Source organism: Canis lupus, chromosome 15 (genome assembly GCF_011100685.1).
Source record: "Canis lupus familiaris isolate Mischka breed German Shepherd chromosome 15, alternate assembly UU_Cfam_GSD_1.0, whole genome shotgun sequence".
NCBI classification, from domain to species: Eukaryota; Metazoa; Chordata; class Mammalia; order Carnivora; family Canidae; genus Canis; species Canis lupus.
In genome coordinates this window covers 16299237-16318130 of record NC_049236.1, presented here as the reverse complement: position 1 = coordinate 16318130, position 18894 = coordinate 16299237, and the positions used below count along the sequence as shown (strand labels likewise).

At 43.9% G+C, this 18894-nt stretch overlaps 2 long non-coding RNA genes across 6 annotated transcripts; one reads left to right on the top strand and one right to left on the bottom strand.

The window, feature by feature from the left end:
• Window positions 1-2375: 2375 nt before the first annotated feature.
• Window positions 2376-17566, top strand: LOC111098989. 5 transcript variants are annotated; one of them, XR_005370311.1, is made up of 5 exons: window positions 2376-2671; window positions 3808-4264; window positions 11326-11729; window positions 15710-15830; window positions 17399-17566. It is a non-coding gene; the product is annotated as an uncharacterized LOC111098989 (long non-coding RNA). The 5 variants fall into 5 exon arrangements; XR_005370312.1 differs by lacking the exon at window positions 15710-15830; XR_005370310.1 differs by lacking the exons at window positions 15710-15830; window positions 17399-17566 and adding an exon at window positions 13610-13940.
• On the bottom strand, window positions 3309-9658 carry LOC119869369. The gene is made up of 3 exons (XR_005370313.1): window positions 9490-9658; window positions 9039-9110; window positions 3309-3890 (listed from the first exon to the last, which is right to left on the bottom strand). It is a non-coding gene; the product is annotated as an uncharacterized LOC119869369 (long non-coding RNA).
• Window positions 17567-18894: the final 1328 nt, after the last annotated feature.

Here is an 18894-nt window from a genome sequence, read left to right as displayed (position 1 = left end):
CGGCCAAAAGCAGCTCAGGCCTTATATCACACGGCTTAGTGGTGTCAGAGGAACAGAGATAAGTTTTCCCTGCTTCACTACTCCTAAATCCCCAAGGACAGCTCTCGTTGGCCTAGCTGGGATCATGTGACCACCCGAGGAACGACATCAACTCTTGTCATCTTCACACCACCAACGTGGAGTAGGTGGGCGCTCTTACCTTCCTCTTTCAACAGGAAGAGGAAACTGATGCATGGAGGTGAAGTCACTTGCCCAAGTCCACATGGCTAGGCCATAGCAAACGTAGGACTTGACCAACTCAAGCCTTTGAGCTGGCTTAAAAACATGCCCTCGATCTGAGAGCCACCAAGCTTGAATACATTTCTGCTTAAACATGTCCATTTTTGTCAAATTGTACAAGAAGAAGTAACATCTCATTGTGGAGGCTCAGCCATAGAAATTTTTTCAACAAGGGCAGCCCGGGTGGCTCAGCAGTTTAGCGCCTGCCTTCGGCCCAGGGCGTGATCCTGGAGACCCAGAATCGAGTCCCACGTCGGGCTCCCTGCATGGAGCCTGCTTCTCCCTCTGCCTGTGTCTCTGCCTCTCTCTCTCTCTCTCTCTCTCTCCATGTCTCTCATGAATAAATAAATAAAATCTTAAAAAAAATGTTTTCAACACAAAAGTTTGCTCATTTTCGTTTTTTCTAAGATAACGTACTTGTGCAAATACCATTAAGCCACCCATTCCCTTGGGGGGGAGCTAATGAGAGATTAGTCCTGACTTTTTTTTTTAAGAGATTTTATTTATTTATTTATGAGAGACACACACAGACAGAGAGAGGCAGAGACACAGGCAGAGGGAGAAGCAAGGAACCCGACATGGGACTCGATCCAGGATCTCCAGGATCAGGCCCTGGGATGAAGGTGGCGCTAAATCGCTGAGCCACTCGGGCTGCCCCCTGACTTTTGATATAACAACCTTGGGGAGAGGAAACAGCTGGTGCTGGGACAAAGAGTCAGGTAAGAAGGAGGAGGGGAAGCAGGTGGGGGTGACCAGGAGGAGAGCTAGGTCTAGATAGGAAACAGCGTGGTCATGAGGTAGGCCTGCTGACAATGTTGACTTATCTTTTATGATCAAAAAAATTTTTTGTTTAAAGATTTCATTTACTTATTCATGAGACACACACACACACACAGAGAGAGAGAGAAAGAGAGAGGCAGAGACAGAGGCAGGAGCTCCCCTGCAGGGAGCCTGATGCAGGCCTGGATCCCAGGACTCCGGGATCAAGACCTGAGCCCGGGATCCCTGGGTGGCGCAGCGGTTTAGCGCCTGCCTTTGGCCCAGGGCACGATCCTGGAGACCCGGGATCGAATCCCATATCGGGCTCCTGGTGCATGGAGCCTGCTTCTCCCTCTGCCTGTGTCTCTGCCTCTCTCTCTCTGTGACTATCATAAAAAAATTAAAAAAAAAAAAAAAAAAAAGACCTGAGCCCAAGGCAGGTGCTCAACCCCCGAGCCACCCGGGTGTCCCTTATGTTTGCATAATGACCCTAGAGCCAACTCAACCCTTTGGCTTCTCCTGGAGCATTCACAGGGGTCCAGCACTGTGAAATCACCTGCGCTGATAACACACCTGCACCTGTCAGTCACATACATTTTGAGGGGAAAGAATGACTGGCTGGTGTGAGCGTGTGCTGCCCTGGGACCAAGGGCTCGAGAACAGGGAGATGCTGCATTGCTTTCTTATTCACGCCACCTAGTTTCTTCTTAGGAGTTGAGTACAAGGAGCACGCAGGTCAGGTGTGGGGGGGGAGGCTGGAGGAGAGGAAGAGGAATCCCGGGGGCCAGGCGGCCGCACAGGGCGTCACAGGTGGAGTCGTGGTGCCCTCCAGTGGACACTTCGGGAATTTAAGCGGTTTCAGATTCCGAGGTGCGGGTTAGGCCTGCAGCTCCCCTCGCCCAAGACAAGAGGATTTACCAGGGGGTGGCTCCCGGGGGGGGGGGGGGGCGGTTTGGAAAGCAGGCCCCCAAAGCCCCTGTGCGTGTGTGTTGGAAGCTGTGTGTCTTCCCCTAACCTCACCGTGCAGACGTCAGGAAACGGCTCTAGAGGCAAAATGTGGGAGTAGCTCCTGGCAAGGGCCCAAAGATTTTATTTAAAAATGTGAGAAAAACCAAAGGCTGTGGAGATAGGAACTTTTCCCCTTTCCTAAAGTAGACCAAGTACGGTGATTTAAATAAGAAAAGAAGGCCCAGCCAGTAACTTTCCAACAGAATTGGCCCCCTGCCTGGGGTGACTCTGGATGTCAGTTAAACTGAGAAATGCTCTGGTTCCACCGATTCCCTTGGTTCACCCAGAACAGATGGGGGCGGGGGGGAGGCCAGAGGTATCACAGCCACCCTGTAATAAAGGGATGTTTTTGTCAGAATGGGGGAATGGAAGGGTTTGGGGGGAAAGCAGATAAGGGCAGACGAGCTAGAGGCTTCTCCTTAATGGAGAACGCCTTGTCTTGATAACTGTGTTTGACTTCTTCTCCTTCTGAGAAGGTACCACATTCTGTTTTTTGAACCAGAAACTTTTCTTTGGTATGACTGGATTTAGCACTAGTTGGTTAAAAGTTAGTATTGGGGGATGGGGAAAAGATTCTTTTTTGCTTGAATGGCTTCTCTTAAGTATGTAAATGAAGGGCCTCAAGGTGAGCCTGAATTTCTCTTTGCTGAAATGGTCTCCGTGGGTTTGGCTGAAGTATAGTTTGTTTAATTTATGAATACAGTAAGACTTATCTATGAATTAGAGATGTTGGAAAGTTAATTTATTCTGATAATAATAAGATTTTTGGTTTTACGCGTGCAAATAATGCTTGAATGTATTAGCTTAATAACCCTTTAATTGAAACAACTCACATAGAAAAATTCATAAATCATAAATAAATAACTTAACGCATCATTTCAACTTGAACACTTCTGTGTAAACTTAATTGTTTTAGTCAGCTCAGGCTGCTGTAACAAAATACCGTAGACTAGATGGGTCAAACTTCAGACATTTATTTCTCATGGTTCTGGAGGCCGAAAAGTCCAAGATCAAGCCTGGTGATCCAAGATTGGTCCAAGATCAGTTCTTGGTGAGAGCTCTCTTCCTGGCTTCCAGAAGGTTGGCCTCTCTTTACTGTAGAGAGAGAGGGGAGGAGAGAGGAAGTGCGCACACAAGAGAGAGAACACTGTCTCTGGTTATTTCTTCTTCTTTTTCTTAAGATTGTATTTTTTTGTGCATGAGAGACACAGAGAGAGGCAGAGACAGGCAGAGGAAGAAAAGGCTCTCTGTAAGGAGCCTGATGCCGGACTTGATCCCTGGACTCCGAGGTCACAACTCAAGCCCAAGTCAGATGCTCAACCAACTGAGCCACCCAGGTGCCTGAGAGCTGTTTCTTCTGCAATATTTGGGTGTACTGGGACACCTGGGTGGCTCAGTGGTTAAGCGATTGCCTTCGGCTCAGGTTGTGATCCTGGAGACCTGGGATCGAGTCCCACATCAGGCTCCCTGCATGGAGCCTGCTTCTCCCTCTGCCTATGTCTCTCTCTGCCTCTCTCTCTCTCTCTGTGTCTCTCGTGAATAAATAAATAAAATCTTAAAAAAATATATTTGGGTGTACTTTTCATTTAGGCGGTTCCAGAGTTCATTAATCATAAGATTTGGCAGCTGCCACTTTTTTAAATGGCATTTTAAAAAATCGTCACTTGGATGTATTCTGGCTCTTTGCTTATGTGGTTTAGACACAGCTTGAGAATAATAATACTTGCTTTTAATTTGCAGTCTTCTCTCCTTCGGCCATAGGTTGTGTGCTGTGTCAAGATCCACGAGCAAAAGACCACCAGGAGCACACCAGCAGTTCATCCGAGGCAGGTTTCCTTGGTTTGCTGCAGCAGGGAGAAATGTACCCCAAAGGAACCTGGGGGCCATCCCAGGCAGGGAGGGTTCTTAATTACCCCAAATGCCACTACCCCAAAATAATTATCTTCAACCTTGGTTGATCATCATTTGAGCAACTTTCTACACAATGTATAGAGAAGGTTAGATAGAAATCATTTAATGACATACAATGTAAAATAATTTTGTGTTAGAATTGTGCCAGCGATCAGCTGCAGGCTGGGTTTTTGGCTCATATGTGCTATTTGGCTGTGATTTTGGCCTGAACTCTTAGAAAGTTGACTAGCCAAACACTTCAGCATCATATCTGACGTCTTTGAACTTGTGTGGTCCACGATCATGACTTCCATCACACCTTATCAAGGTAACAATGTTTGCAAATGTAAGTAAGCCATGTTATTTGGGTTTATTATTAATATCTGAATATTTGCTTTCAAATATGGATAGCCATTCCAGATGCAACTCGGTGAAAAGAGCCTTCTTTGCTTTAGATGCTGAAATTCTTATCAGCCAGTGAAGTACAAATGTATATTTAATATTTTGTGAGTAAAATGCTGTAATAATTGATGATTTGAAAGCTGCTAATTGTACACAAGCAATGACTAAGAACTTTCAAATAATTAAATATGGAAGTAGATTAACAGTTAATGCAATTTTCAAGAAAAAGTGTGTTAACTGGATATCTTTAGGAAGAACTATGTATTATTATTATTATATTATTTTTTAAAGATCCTATTTCTTTATTTTTAATGTTTCAAGTTTTTATTTAAAATTCTAGTTAGGGGATCCCTGGGTGGCGCAGCGGTTTAGTGCCTGCCCTTGGCCCAGGGCGCGATCCTGGAGACCTGGGATCGAATCCCACATCTGGCTCCCGGTGGATGGAGCCTGCTTCTCCCTCTGCCTATGTCTCTACCTCTCTCTCTTTCTCTGTGTGACTATCATAAATAAATAAAAATTAAAAAAAATAAAATTCTAGTTAGTTAAAAAATAGCGTGGTATTAGTTTCAGGAGTAGAATTTAGTGATTCATCACTTACATATAGTGCTCATCACAACAAATGCCCTTCTTAATACCCATCACTCACCCATCTAGCCCATACCCTGCCCACCTCTTTTCCCGCGACCCTCAGTTCATTCTCTATTGTTAAGAGTCTGTTATGGAGAAAAAAGTCTGTTTATTGTAGGGTACCTGGGTGGCTCAGTCAGTTAAGCATCTGCCTTCAGCTCAGGTCATGATCCCAGGGTCCTGGGGTTAGGATCCTGCTTAGTGGGGAGTCTGTGCCTCCCTCCTCCTCTGCCCTTCCTCCCACTCATGCTCTCCTCTCTCTCAAATAAATAAAAAAATATTTTATAAGAGAAGTCTCTTATAGTTTGCCACCTTCTTTGTTTTTCTTTCCCCCATGCTCATTTGTTTCTTGAATTCCACATGTGAGTGAGATCATATGGCATTTGTCTTTCTCTGACTGACTTACTTCACTTAGCATAATACCTTCTGGCTCCATCCACATTGTTGCAAATGGCAAGATTTCATTCTTTTTATGGCCGAGTAGTATTCCACTGTGTATATATCCCCCACACCTTCTTTATCCATTCATCAAGGGACATATGGGCTCTTTCCAAAATTTGGCTATTGTTGATGATGTTGCTATAAACATTAGGGTGCATGTGCCCCTTCAAATCAGTATTTTTGTATCCTTTGTAAATACTGGGTAATACAATTGCTGGACGGTAGGGTGGTTCTATTTTCAACTTTTTGAGGAACCTTTGTACTGTTTCCAGAGTGGCTGCAGCAGTTTGCATTCCCACCAACAGTGCAAGAGAGTTCCATTTTGTCTGCATCCTCACCAACACTTGTTGTTTCCTGTGTTGTTAATCTTAGCCATTCTGACAGGTGTGAGGTGGTAACTCATTGTGGTTCTGGTTTGTATTTCCTTTTTTTTTTTTAAGATTTTATTTATTTATTCATGAGAGACACACACAGAGAGGCAGAGACACAGGCAGAGGGAGAAGCAGACTCCCTGCATGAAGCCCGAAATGGGACTCAATTCCAGGACCCCAGGATCATGACCTGAGCTGAAGGCAGACGCTCAACCACTGAGCTACCCAGGTGCCCCTTGATTTGTACTTCCTTGATGATCAGTGGTGTTGAGCATCTTTTCACATGTCTGTTGGCCAACTGTGTCTTTGGGAAAATGTCTATATTCCTGTCTTCTGCCCATTTCTTAACTGAATTATTTATTTGGGGGTTAAAATTTTTATTTCTAAATAATCTCTACACCCAACATGACCCCCAGACCAAGAGTAGCATGCTCCACTGACTGAGCCAGCCAGGTGCCCCAAGCTTTATATTATTTTAAAGTCTAGAACTGTTTATAACAATTTAAATAATACAAATCAGGAACTAGTGATCAGATTTTATCATAATCCCAATTTTAGAGAGTTCCAATAGTATTCATAACATTAATCAAAATAATCTTTACCAGCTATACTACTTTCATTTATTAAAAAGACACCTCAGAAGAAATAAAAATATAAGCCACAGCAAAGAAGATAATTATAGCATACATAACCAACAAAAGATTAATATCTAGTATCTGTAAATAACTATTATAAAACAATAAGAAAAAGAAAATGCACACTTGTGTACCCCCTTCCCCCTCAAATAAATAAATAGATCTTTAAAAAGGGGATCGGCAGGGAACGCCTGGGTGACTCAGTTGCTTAAGCCTCTGATTCCTGGTTTTGGCTTAAGTCCTGATAGCAGGGTTGTGAGATCAAGCCCCAAGTCAAGCTCTGTGCTCAGCAGGGAGTCTGCTCAGGACTTTCTCCCTCTGCCCCTCCCCTCACTCACTTGTGTTTGTGGGTGCTCTCTCTCTCTCTCTCTTAAATAAATAAGTAAATCTTAAAAAAAACAAAAACAAAAACAAAAACAGAAGGAATTCAGTGAAAAAATGGACAAAAGACATTCTTAGGGAAGAAAACATGTATGGTCAATAAGTTGATGAAAAACGTTTAACTTTATAATAATCAGGAAATCAAGACCAGAATGAGATATCATTTTATATACAGCCAGTTGACAAAAATTAAGAATAATACTTTCTTTCTTTTTTTAAAATTTTTATTCATTTATGATAGTCACACACACACACACAGAGAGAGAGAGAGAGAGGCAGAGACACAGGCAGAGGGAGAAGCAGGCTCCATGCACTGGGAGCCTGACGTGGGATTCGATTCCGGGTCTCCAGGATCGTGCCCCGGGCCAAAGGCAGGCACTAAACTGCTGCGCCACCCAGGGATCCCTACTTTCTTTTTTTTACGATTTTATTTATTATTTGTTTGAGGGAGAGAGAGAGAGAGAGAGCATGAGCTGGGAGAGCAGCAAGGGGCAGAGGGAGAGGGAGAAGCAGACTCCCCACTGAGCAGGGAGCCCAACACAGGGCTCGATTGCAGGACCCTGGGATCATGACCGGAGCTGAGGGCAGACACCCAATGACTAAGCCACCCAGGTGCCCCAGAACAGTACTTTCTGAAGAAAACATTCATCAGTGAGATCTCTGACATATTGATGATGGGTATGCAAATTGAATAACTACTTGGAAAGCAATTTGGTTTCATTTTATGCTATTGAATAATCATATACCTAGAAATTCAACTCTTAGGTATATACCCAAGAGAAATTTTTGCCACGTACATCAGAAGACATGTGACAAGAACGTTGCCAGTAGCACTTTGTGTAAGAACAAAAAAATGGAACAATTGAAATGCCTAGCGGCCACAGAATGAATCAATTGTGCTGTATTCACACGTGGAATACTGTACAGCAGTAAAAATGAATGATATTCCTTTATAGGCCACAACACGGGTAAACCTGAGTAGCATTATTCTGAGTGAAAAAGCAAGTTTCAAATGACTATGCTTTTCATAAAGTTCAAAGACAAATAAAGCAAAAACAGTATCTTACTTAGCCATCCACATATTTGATAAAACCCTCAGAGAGTAGTGACACGGGTCCTGAGGAGCACATTGACAGATCTAAGTTACTGATTTACATATTTTAATATTGTAACTTGGGATGAGTGTTCAACTCATGGGTGTTCATTATATTATTTAAAAAATAATAACAATAGATAAATAATCCTCAGTATCTCATCTTCTCTTACTAATAGGATCTTCATTGCCGGGCTGCCTGGGTGGTTCAGTGATTGAGCATCTGTCTTTGGCTCAGGTCATGACCCCGGGGTCCTGAGATGAGTCCTGCATCAGGCTCCCTGTATGGAGCCTGCTTCTCCCTCTGCTTATGTCTCTGCCTCTCTCTGTGTCTCTCATGAATAATTAAATAAAACTTTTTTTTTTTTAAAGGGTCTTCATTGCCTTAAAACCCCAATCAGGTCAGATGACCAATGACCAATCCTACCCCTAGACCAGACTCCCTGCTCCCTTGAGCATAATTGTGTTAATCCCTTCTCATGTGAATCACTGTATTGGTCAAAGTTGCAGAATCTGCAATATTCAGTTTAAACAGGAAGGGACTTATTACAAGGTATTAGGTAGTAGGTGAAGCTGAATTTTGAGAGACAATGGGTTGCGGCTGAGATGGGGTCTTGGGTGATGCTGGTTATGAATGATATGGGGCTTTCTAGACTGGCTGGGGTCCCTAGAACAAAGTCTGGCATGGAGATCCCTGTTTAAGTGATTTCTTGGATGAGTTCATGTGGGACAAGGTGAGAGGAACAGAAGAGGTCAGAGGGAGAAAGTCGAACAAGGATGTGGACGTGGTCTCCTCTGGGGACTCCCCAGCCTGGTTCCCAGGGGAGCATTGGAACATGAATCGTTCCATAGAATTGGCTCCTATTTCAGGCAAGTGGGACAGGATAGCCCTTTGTACCCCAGGGAGGGTGCCTAACCTCAGGGGAAAGCTGATTCCCACGTAGCTGAGAGATATTATTTAGAGAAGAAGCAACCAGCTCTCACAGCGACCAGGGCTGGGTGCATGGACCAGGGTACAGCACTGCAGTGACCCAATGCCAACCCAAAGCTCACTGGGAAAGGGGAGTGATGTAGGACCAGATTAGGATGAGGTGGTGGGGAGAGGAGGGCAGTGAGCTGGGGTGGGGGGAGCAGCAGGGGGCATCTCTGTACCTTGGAAGTATCAGCCTGGGTTCCTTAAGACCCTGGGGCCTTGGCCTCATGCAGCAGGGACCTCTCTTCCATCTGGACATGGAAAGATAGGCTAAGCTCTCTCCTTAGGTTTTCATTCCAGTGAGGCCCAAGCACACCATCACCCACCCCCCACCACCCCCCACCCACCCCCCGGCCCCATTCGTCACTGTCGCCCTCCCAGTTACTCAGGCAGAGAGAGGAGGCTTCTCTCTCCTAGTGATCTGCTCCCCTACCCCCGACCCGGGCCTTCTCCTTGACCTCCGGCTCCAGCAGGACTGGATTCAATGTGATATCTGATTCATTGGGTGATGGGCAGTTTTTTCCCAAGCTGCTTGTCTCAGTCTGGAGTGGAACATTCTGGCCTCATCGAAGGGCAAACCCAAGGGCATTAACTCCTGCTCTGCCAGCATGATTCCCTGAGACCAGATACCTGGGGTTCTGAAAATTGTTTTCTCCAGGGAGGCACCAAAAGAAGCCTGGTAGAGGGCCGTAGACACTTCTCATTTCCATCCATCCGAGAAACACCTCATCTAGGGGAAAGATAGTGTATCCCCTGGCCGACCCCCCTTTTCAGCATAAATGCCACCCTCTGCCCTTCTGTTTATACTTTCTGGGGTCACTGCTGTGATGTCATGAACCGAGTGGCCTCACCTGTGCCTTCCGCACACATTTCATTCCTCCCTCCCCCAGCAGCAGGCCCTCCTCTCAGTGACCAGGACTCCATATCTAGCAGAGATGTGTATTTTAGCAGCATTTACACAAAAAGTCAGAGCCAGCACACCCTAGTGGCAGAAATTCAGAGGCTGAGACAGGCCTGGGAGGGAGACTTTCTGTTCTCCCATCCTTCCTGCTGCTGGATAGGGGGCATCTTGGTAGGTGGGAGTGGGATGAGGGCCTGGGCAGGGAGGGAGAGCTTTCCCGGAGGGGTCTTGGCCAGAGGAGGCTCAGCAGGCTCTTCCCAGGCTGGTCTCTCCTTTTCTCCTTAGCCTGCTCTTATCTTGAGGGTGCCTGGGGAAAACCTGCATCTCTTTTTAGCCCCACTGCTTGGGTGGGTCAGGGTCCAATACTCCAACCCCAAAGGCACTGACTTCCCCCTTTCTCTTTCCTGGCTCTTGGCCTGTGCAGTCAATGCCTGTCCCCTCCTTCAGACCCAGTGCCCCATGGCCCCTCACAGCTGCGGCCACTGCAGTCAGGGGCTCCCCCTGCCTTGGTAGCACCTGGGTGGGGACTCTACTTCCTCAGCTGTCTTTCCTGTGCTCCAGATCCTGCCACCTTCAACCCTCTTGATTTATTGATTAGCCCTTCCTGCATTTTTAGCCTTCAAGAATATGAGTTTCTATCTGTAGCCTATCAACATGCAAAAACTTCCCTCATTAAAAAAAAAAAAAAAAGAAAGAAAAGGCCCCACTCTGTTTCCACCACACATCGTGCTTGTGTTCTCCTTTCTGTCCTGTCTGGGTCAGAGCCAAACACTGCTGGGTCACCAAGTGGACAAACCAGGCATGTGCTGGAGGCACCAACAAGGAAGAGCGACACCGCAAAGAAATAGTGTGGGGACGCCTGGGTGGCTCAGTCGGCTGAGCATCTGCCTTTGGCTCTGGTCATGATCCCAGGGTCCTGGGCTCCAGTCCTGAATCCAGCTTCCTGCTCAGCGGGGAGTCTCCCTCTGCCTCCCTCCCCATCCCTGCCCTGTCCCCACCACTGCTCATGCTCTCTGTTGCGCGCTATCTCTCAAATAAATAAGTAAAAAATTAATAAATAAATAAACAAAGCCACGAGACTCCATGAGAACACCGAAGATGTAAAGTAGATTGAAAATAGAGGGGGCACAGGGGTTCCCAACATTAAGAGAGCAGAGAGATGAGCTTCAGAAAGAAAAGATATGTAGGAGGAAAAGTAAGAGGGTGCCGCACCCTAGAAGCCTAGTGGAAAGGGATTTGATGGAGGAGGGAGCAGTCAACTGTGTCAAAGATCAAATAAGTAGAGGTCTGAGAATCAACCACTGGATTTCATAACAGGAAGGTCACTGATGTCGCTGACAAGAGCAGTTCAGGTAATGGTGTGGGTGAAAGCTTATTGCAGCGTGTCTGGGAAAGAACAGAGAAGGGTGGGAGTCAGGTGGATAGACCGTTCTTTGAAGGAATTGTGCTGTAGAAAGGTAAAGTGGGTGCTAGCTGGAGGGTGGGTTAGGGACATGAGAGGCTTTTTTTTTTTTTTTTTTTTTTAAGATGGGAAAAATAACAGCACATTATATCATTTGGTCTAGGGGATTGATCCAGTAGATGGGAAAAGATTGATGGAAGACGAGAGAAATGTTGGAAGAACGGAATCCTGAGGGGCTGAGAGAGGAAGGGACCTATTGGCAGCAGAGAGGTTGGCCTTGGACATCAGCTCCTGCTAGCTGTTTGCATGGCTTCTTCTCTCCCCTACTCTGCTCGAATGTCTGCTCCTTGGAGAAGCCTTTCCTGACCACTCTTCTGGAAAAGTGCCACCCATCACTCTATCCTCTCATCTTGCTTTGCTTTTATCTGGAGCACTTCTCATAATCATATTATATATAACACATTGGTTTATTTTCCATCTTCCTCACTAGGATATAAGCTCCGTGTGGGAAGAGACTTGGTCTTGTTCACCCTTGTATTCTCAGCACCCAGAACAGTGGCTTGCACGGTAGGTGCCCAATAAACAGTTGAGCATGAAGGAACAAGTGAATCTTTCCCCGATGCCCACACTCAATTCTCACTCCATTCTTATTTTTATTCCATTCTTCTATAACCCACATCTCTTCCCCCATTCACCCAGGAAAACATTCAGTCCCGTGTCCATTGTCACCCCTGTCTGCCCCATGCCATCATTCCCCCAACCAATGTGTACCCCGCCTCTTCCAGGTCTGATCTCCTCCACCCCTCCCCATCTTAATTCCCTTTCAGACCCCAGTCTCAGCTCTAGCCCTACCCAGTTGGGTTCCTCATCCTGATCCCATCACTAAGGCTACCCTCATCCGGTTTCCACTGCCTATACCCTCTCTGCTCCCCCCACTCCCATTTCATTCTCTTGCCACCAACACGGGGTCTCCACCTCCATCACTGTTTCTCCCCCATTCCCTTCTGCCAACACCATCACCACCTAACCCGCCTCCTCGCCTTGGTTGGAAATCGCCAGGGCCATGGTTATTACAAGTCTGTGGGAAGAGAGTCTGATGAATTCTTTCTCAGAGTGACTTAGATATATATTAACAAGCCTGTCTTACAAACTAGCATTATTCCCCACAGCAGGCATAATACATGACTTTCTGAATGAAATTTTCTAGAACATGTTTTACAAATATTGGCATTATCACAAGCCTTGGGACTAAGGGGTTCTGAACCTGAGAGATTAAGCCAAACTCTGTGGTAAAAACAATATGACTTGTCAGAGGGCTTTTTCCCTCCCTTAATTTCTAATGTCAGGAAACACTGAGAATGTCTGTAAGTAATGATAAAAAAACAGAGCAATTCCAACTGAATCTTGCTCGGCACTCTGGTCTCTGCCCCAGACTGACTAGTCAGCTAACAAGCCTTTTTGTATCACTCACTGGGTTGTAAGTACTTTGTCTTCCTTTATCTTCAAGAGAAATTATCAGCCCAGCACCTGAATAAACACAGTATTTCTGGCTTCTTTATTTTTTATTTTTATTATTATTATTTTTTATTTCTGGCTTCTTGAGGCTTTTGTTTTATAAGTCTTTCCCCTCATCCCAATTTGTGACCTAGAATTTCCTTGTCAAGGCTGGACCAAAATATGTATATATTAAAATTAATGAATGAATTAATTACAGGCGTACCTGGCTTTATTGCACTTCTCAAATACTGCATTTTTCAAAAACCAATTGAAGGTTTGTGGCAACCCCGTGTTGAGCCATTTTTCCAATAGCATTTGCTCATTTTGTGTGTCTGTGTCACATTTGGTAATTCTCGAAATATTTCAAAGTTTTTCATTACTATTATATTTATAGTGATATGTGATCAGTAATATTTTTTTAGGATTTTTTTTAAAAAGATTTTATTTATTTGTTCATGAGAGACAAACAGAGAGAGAGAGGCAGAGAAACAGGCAGAGGGAGAAGGAGACTCCCCCAGGGGAGTTCCAATGTGGGACTGGATCCCTGATCCGGGGACCACGCCCTGAGCCAAAGGCAGACGCTCAACTGCTGAGCCCTTCAGGCATCCCAACATTTTTTTTTTTTTTTTAATTTGAAAGAGCAGAGCTAGAGAGAGAATGAGCAGGAGCTGGTGGGGGAGGAGCAGAGAGAGGGGGGAAGTAGACTCCCCGCTGAGCAGGGACTCCATGCAGCTCAATCCCAGGACCCTGCGAATCATGATCTGAGCTGAAGGCAAACACTTAACTGACTGAGCCATCCATGCTCAGTGATCTTTGATGTTACTATTATAATTGCTTTGGGGAACCATGATCTGCACCCACAGAAGATGGCAAATGTAATCAATGAATATTATGTGTGTTCTCATTGTTTCACTGACGGGCCATTCCCCCATTTCTCTCCCTCTCCTCAGGCTCCCTATTCCCTAAGACACAACAGTACTGAAATAAGACCAATGAATAATCCTACAATGGCTTCTAAGTGTTCAAGTGAAAGGAAGAACCACATGTCTCTTACTTAAATCCAAAACGTGAAATGATTAAAGCTTAGTGAGGAAGGCATGTGGAAAGCCAAGATAGGCCTGAAGCTAGGTCCCTTGAGCCAAACAGCCAAGTTGTGACTGCAGAGGAAAAGTTTTTGAAAGAAATTAAAAGTGCTAAAGTTTTTGAAGGAAATTAAAAGTGCTACTCCAGTGAACATATGAATGATTTAAAAAAAAAAAAAAAAAAAGCAAAACAACTTTATTGCTGATATGGAGAAAGTCAGAAAGTCTTAGTGGTCTGAATAGAAGATCGGAACATTCCCTAACTCAGAGGAAAGCTCTAACTCTCTTCAATTTTATGAAGGCCGAGAGAAGTGAGGAAGTTGTAGAAGGAAAGTTGGAAGCTAGCAGAGGTGGGGTCATGAGGCTGGAGGAAAGAAGTCATCCCCATAACATAAAAGTGCAAGGTGAAGCAGCAAAAGCTGATGTAGAAGCTGCAGCAAGTTATCCAGAAGGTCTGGCTATAAGATAACTCATGAAGGTGGCTACACTGAACAACAGATTTTCAACATAGACAAAACAGTCTTATACCAGAAGGAGATGCGGTTTAGGATTTTGATAGCTACAGAGAAGCCAATGCTTGGCTTCAGAGCTTCTAAGGACAGGCCTGCTCTCCTGCTAGGGGCTAGTGCAGTTGGTGGCTAAGTTGAAGTCCATGCTCCTTTACCATTCCAAACCGAGGGCTCTTAAGAATTATGCTAAATCTATTCTGCCTGTGTTCTATCAAAGGAACAACAAAGCCTGGGTGACACACATCTCTGTTCACAACATACTTTACTGAATAGCCTCTTGTTGAAAACTGCTCAGAAAAAATATTCCTTTCAAAATATTACTGCTCCTTAAAAAAAAAAAAAAAAAAAAAAAAACAAAATATTACTGCTCCTTGACAAAGCAGCTGGTCACTCAAGAGCTCTGATGGAGACGTAGGATGAGATTAATGTTGTTTTCATGCCTGTTAACACAACATCCATTCTGCAGCCCATGGATCAAAGTTTAATTTTGATTTCCAAGTCTTATTATCTAAAAAATAAGACTTATTAAGTCTTTATTAAGGCTATAGCTTAGCCATAATATAATAATAATATAGCCATAGTGATTCCCCTGTGGACCTGGGCAATGTAAATTGAAAGCCTTCTGGAAAGGATTCACCATCCTAGGTGCCATTAAGGATAATCATGATTCACGGGAAGAGGTCAAAATATTATGATGACCAGGAATTTGGAAGAAGTTGGTTCCAACCTCCATGGATGACTTTGACAAGTTCAACACTTCAGTGGAGGAAGTAACTACAGATGGGATGGAAAGAGCAAGAGAACTACTAGGTTCTAGTAGTTCTATATAAAGTTCTATAGTTCTAAATAAAGTGGAATCTGAAGATGTAGCTGAAATGCTGCAATTTCATGATAAAAACTGAACAGATGAGGAGTTACAATATATGAATGAACAAAGGACCTCGGGATCAGGACCTGAGCCAAAGACAGACGCTCAATCACTGAGCCACCCAGGTGCCCCCAAGAAAGTGGTTTCTTGAGATAGAATCTACTCCTGGTAAAAGATGCTGTGAAGATTGTTGAAATAATGAAGAATTCAGAATATTACATAAACTTAGTTGCTAAAGCAGCTACAGGATTTGAGAGAATTGACTCCAATTTTGAAAGAAGTTCTGGACGTCTGGGTGGCTCAGCGGTTGAGTGCCTGCCTTCAGCCCAGGGTGTGATCTTGGAATCCTGGGATCAAGCCTCACTCACATCGGGCTCCCTGCATGGAGCCTGCTTCTCCCTCTGCCTGTGTCTCTGCCTCTCTCTCTCTCTCTGTGTGTCTCATGAACAAATAAATAAAATCTTTAGAAAAAAATAAAGAAGTTCTGCTGTGGGTAAAATGCAATCAAACAGCATTACATGCTACAGAGAAATCATTTGTGAGAGGAAGAGTCAATCAGTGTGGCAAACTTCCTTGTTGTCCTATTTTAAGAAATCGCCACAGCCACCCCAGCCTTCAGCACCCACCACTCTGACCAGGCTGCAGCCATTGACATCAGGGCAAGACCCTCTACCAGCAAAAAGATGATGACTCACTGAAAGCCCAGATGATGGTTAGCATTTTTTTTAATCAATAAAGTATATAAAAATTAAGATATGTACATTGTTTTTGTAGACATAATGCTGTTACACACTTAATAGACTATATGTCCACATATCTCTTCTATGCACTGGGAAACAATTTCATTTAACTAACTTTATTGCTATATTTGCTTTTTTGCATTGGTCTGGAACTGAACCTGCCATATCTCTGAGGTATGCTTGTATATAATATAGAGATACTATAATAATTATATATTATTAAAATTACTTAATATATAACTAGTTACTGTCACATATTAATAATACTATTATTTCTGATATAATTATGATTCCTTATGTAATTTTATTCCTAGATTTTTTAGTAAGATACCAGCCCAAGTTCATAATTCATAATTCTCAATCTGGTGCTTAATGCTTTTTGTAAAAAGAAAGATTTATTTAGGGACACCTGGGTGGCTCAGTGGTTGAGCATCTGCCTTCGGCTCAGGGCATGATCCCAGGATCAGTGATCAAGTCCCACTTTGGGGTCCCTGCAGGGCGCCTGGATCTCCCTCTACCTGTGTCTCTGCCTCTCTGTGTGTCTCTCATGAATAAATAAATAAAATCTTTAAAAAATTATTTATTTACTTGAGGGTGGAGGAAGGGAGGGGGGAGAGAGTCTTAAGCAGACTCTGCAATGAAGGACCCTGAGATCATGACCTGAGCTGAAATCAAGTGTCAGAAGCCTAACTGGGGATCCCTGGGTGGCGCAGCGGTTTGGCGCCTGCCTTTGGCCCAGGGCGCGATCCTGGAGACCCGGGATCGAATCCCACGTCGGGCTTCCGGTGCATGGAGCCTGCTTCTCCCTCTGCCTGTGTCTCTGCCTCCCTCTCTCTCTCTCTCTCTGGGTCTCAAATGAATAAATAAATTTAAAAAAAAAAAAAAAAAAAAAAAAGAAGCCTAACTGATTTAGAGACTCGGACACCCCCTGTATATTAGTGTTCTTTACCAATGAGCACACAAACCCCTTTTTCTTGGCTAGAATAAAATCAAGAGACATGTGATTTTGTAAACATCATGGTGGAATTTCCTGCCATTACTGTTGTATATAAATTTAACATATAAGAATGTTTATTTGACTCAGGATTGAATAAATGTTTCTCAAGTAGGGACCTATTGCCATAGATCAAGCACATGGACGCCATGACCAAGTCAATTTCTCTTCTACATAATGGGTAACCATCGTCGTGTAACTCTCACCTCTGAGAATCCTATTTTGTTTGAGGTCCGTACTAACCAAGACCCTTCAGACTGACATATTTTATTTTCTTATAAATTATAAAGCAAATTATTTTTTGCATCCCAAAGAGTAATGCAACAAATAAGAACACCATAGAGAATGGTAATGTATGAGGACTATTTGGCATAAATGAACACCCAGGTGCCCATCATCCAGCTCGAGGAGTAGAGCCTCATCCTAGTTTTGAAGCCTTTTAGAAGATCCTTCCCATTGCATTCCTCTCCTTCCTCTGCAGGGATAATGGATATTCTCAATTTTGTGGATATGAACTCTTTGCTTTTTGTTATCATTTTATTACAGATTATGTACATGACCTTAAAAAGTGTGTTATTAAAGTTTATGAATCTGGGAAGCCCTGGTGGCTCAGTGGTTTACACCATCTTCAGCCCAGGGCGTGATCCTGGAGACCTGGAATCCTGTCCTGCGTCGGGTTCCCTGCATGGAGCCTGCTTCTCCCTCTGCCTGTGTCTCTGCTTTTTCCTTCTCTCTCTCATGAATAAATAAATAAAATCTAAAAAAATTTTTAAAAATTAAAATAAATAAATATATTTTATGAATCTTTGAGTATTTCATGAAGGGCTTCATAATGCATGTTATACTTCAGTGGTTTACTTGTTTCAATTCACGTTTTGTTCTTGAGTTTTTCCATATGGCTATGTGTAATCACAGTTTGTTCATTTTTCAGGGTGTGTGGTATGACACAGTAAGAACAAACAACCATCTATTTGCTCATTCTCCTGCTGATGGGCATTTTTTTAGTTACTTCCAGATTTTGACTACTACAAACTATGCTGCTATAAACATTTCTGTTTGTGTGATCTGGTTCACATGTGCACAGATTTCAAAAAGGTATGACCCTGAGCATTGGTAGGCTGTAGGATACATGTGTCGTAAACTTTGCTGCTAAAGTGGTTGTGCCCATTCAGTACTCCATCAGCAGTGTATGCAAGTATCTTTTACTGTGACAACACACACCTTGTGGGCCTTCAGATTCCCTCAAATGCCTCCTTTCCCCCCTTTCTCTTCCTGAGCACTCAAACTGCCCCAGTCACCTGGCCAATTCCAGATTTGGCTGAAATCCACACCGCGGAGCTCGGCCCGAGAGCCCTGGGAAGCAGCCCGGGAGTGTAGGGGAGTAGCTCTATGTGACGTAAACCTTGATTAACAGAAACAAGAAAATCCAGGAGCCAAGAGCCTTCTTTCTCTCTTCTGAAGCTTAGTTCATCTTGTAATCTTTCTCACATGATGAATGACCACGTTTAACGAACAATCTACTGTGTCTCTTTGAAGTTGGTTGCAAAGCACTAATCAAAAATCTGCACACATGTGAGCCAGGTCACAGAAACCAAGTTTCTGGCAGCATTATCAGTGGTGGTCAGTAAAGCATCACACCTGCATTCTAGCTTTCCTTGCCTTCCTTCCCTTCCCTCCTCACCTCGCTGCCCTCAGCTGGCACATCTAAAAGAGAACATTAGTCCTTGTCTTAATCTTTGTCTCAGGCTCTGCTTTCTAGGAGGGTCCAGGCTAAGAACATTTTCATTACTTACTTCCTCACCAACTCTTGAGATTGTCAGACTTTAAACAAATATGCCACTCCGTTGGATGTATCTCACTGTGGTTCTATTTTGCATTTTCCTGAATCCAATGATGTTAACCAACTTTTCACACGTTTATTGGCCATTGTATTTCCTCATTGGTGAAGCACCCATTTGTTACTTTAATCCAATGTGCTATTGGATGGTATGTCCTTTTTCTTTTTATTATTGATCTGTAAGATGTTTCACTTAACTACTGGA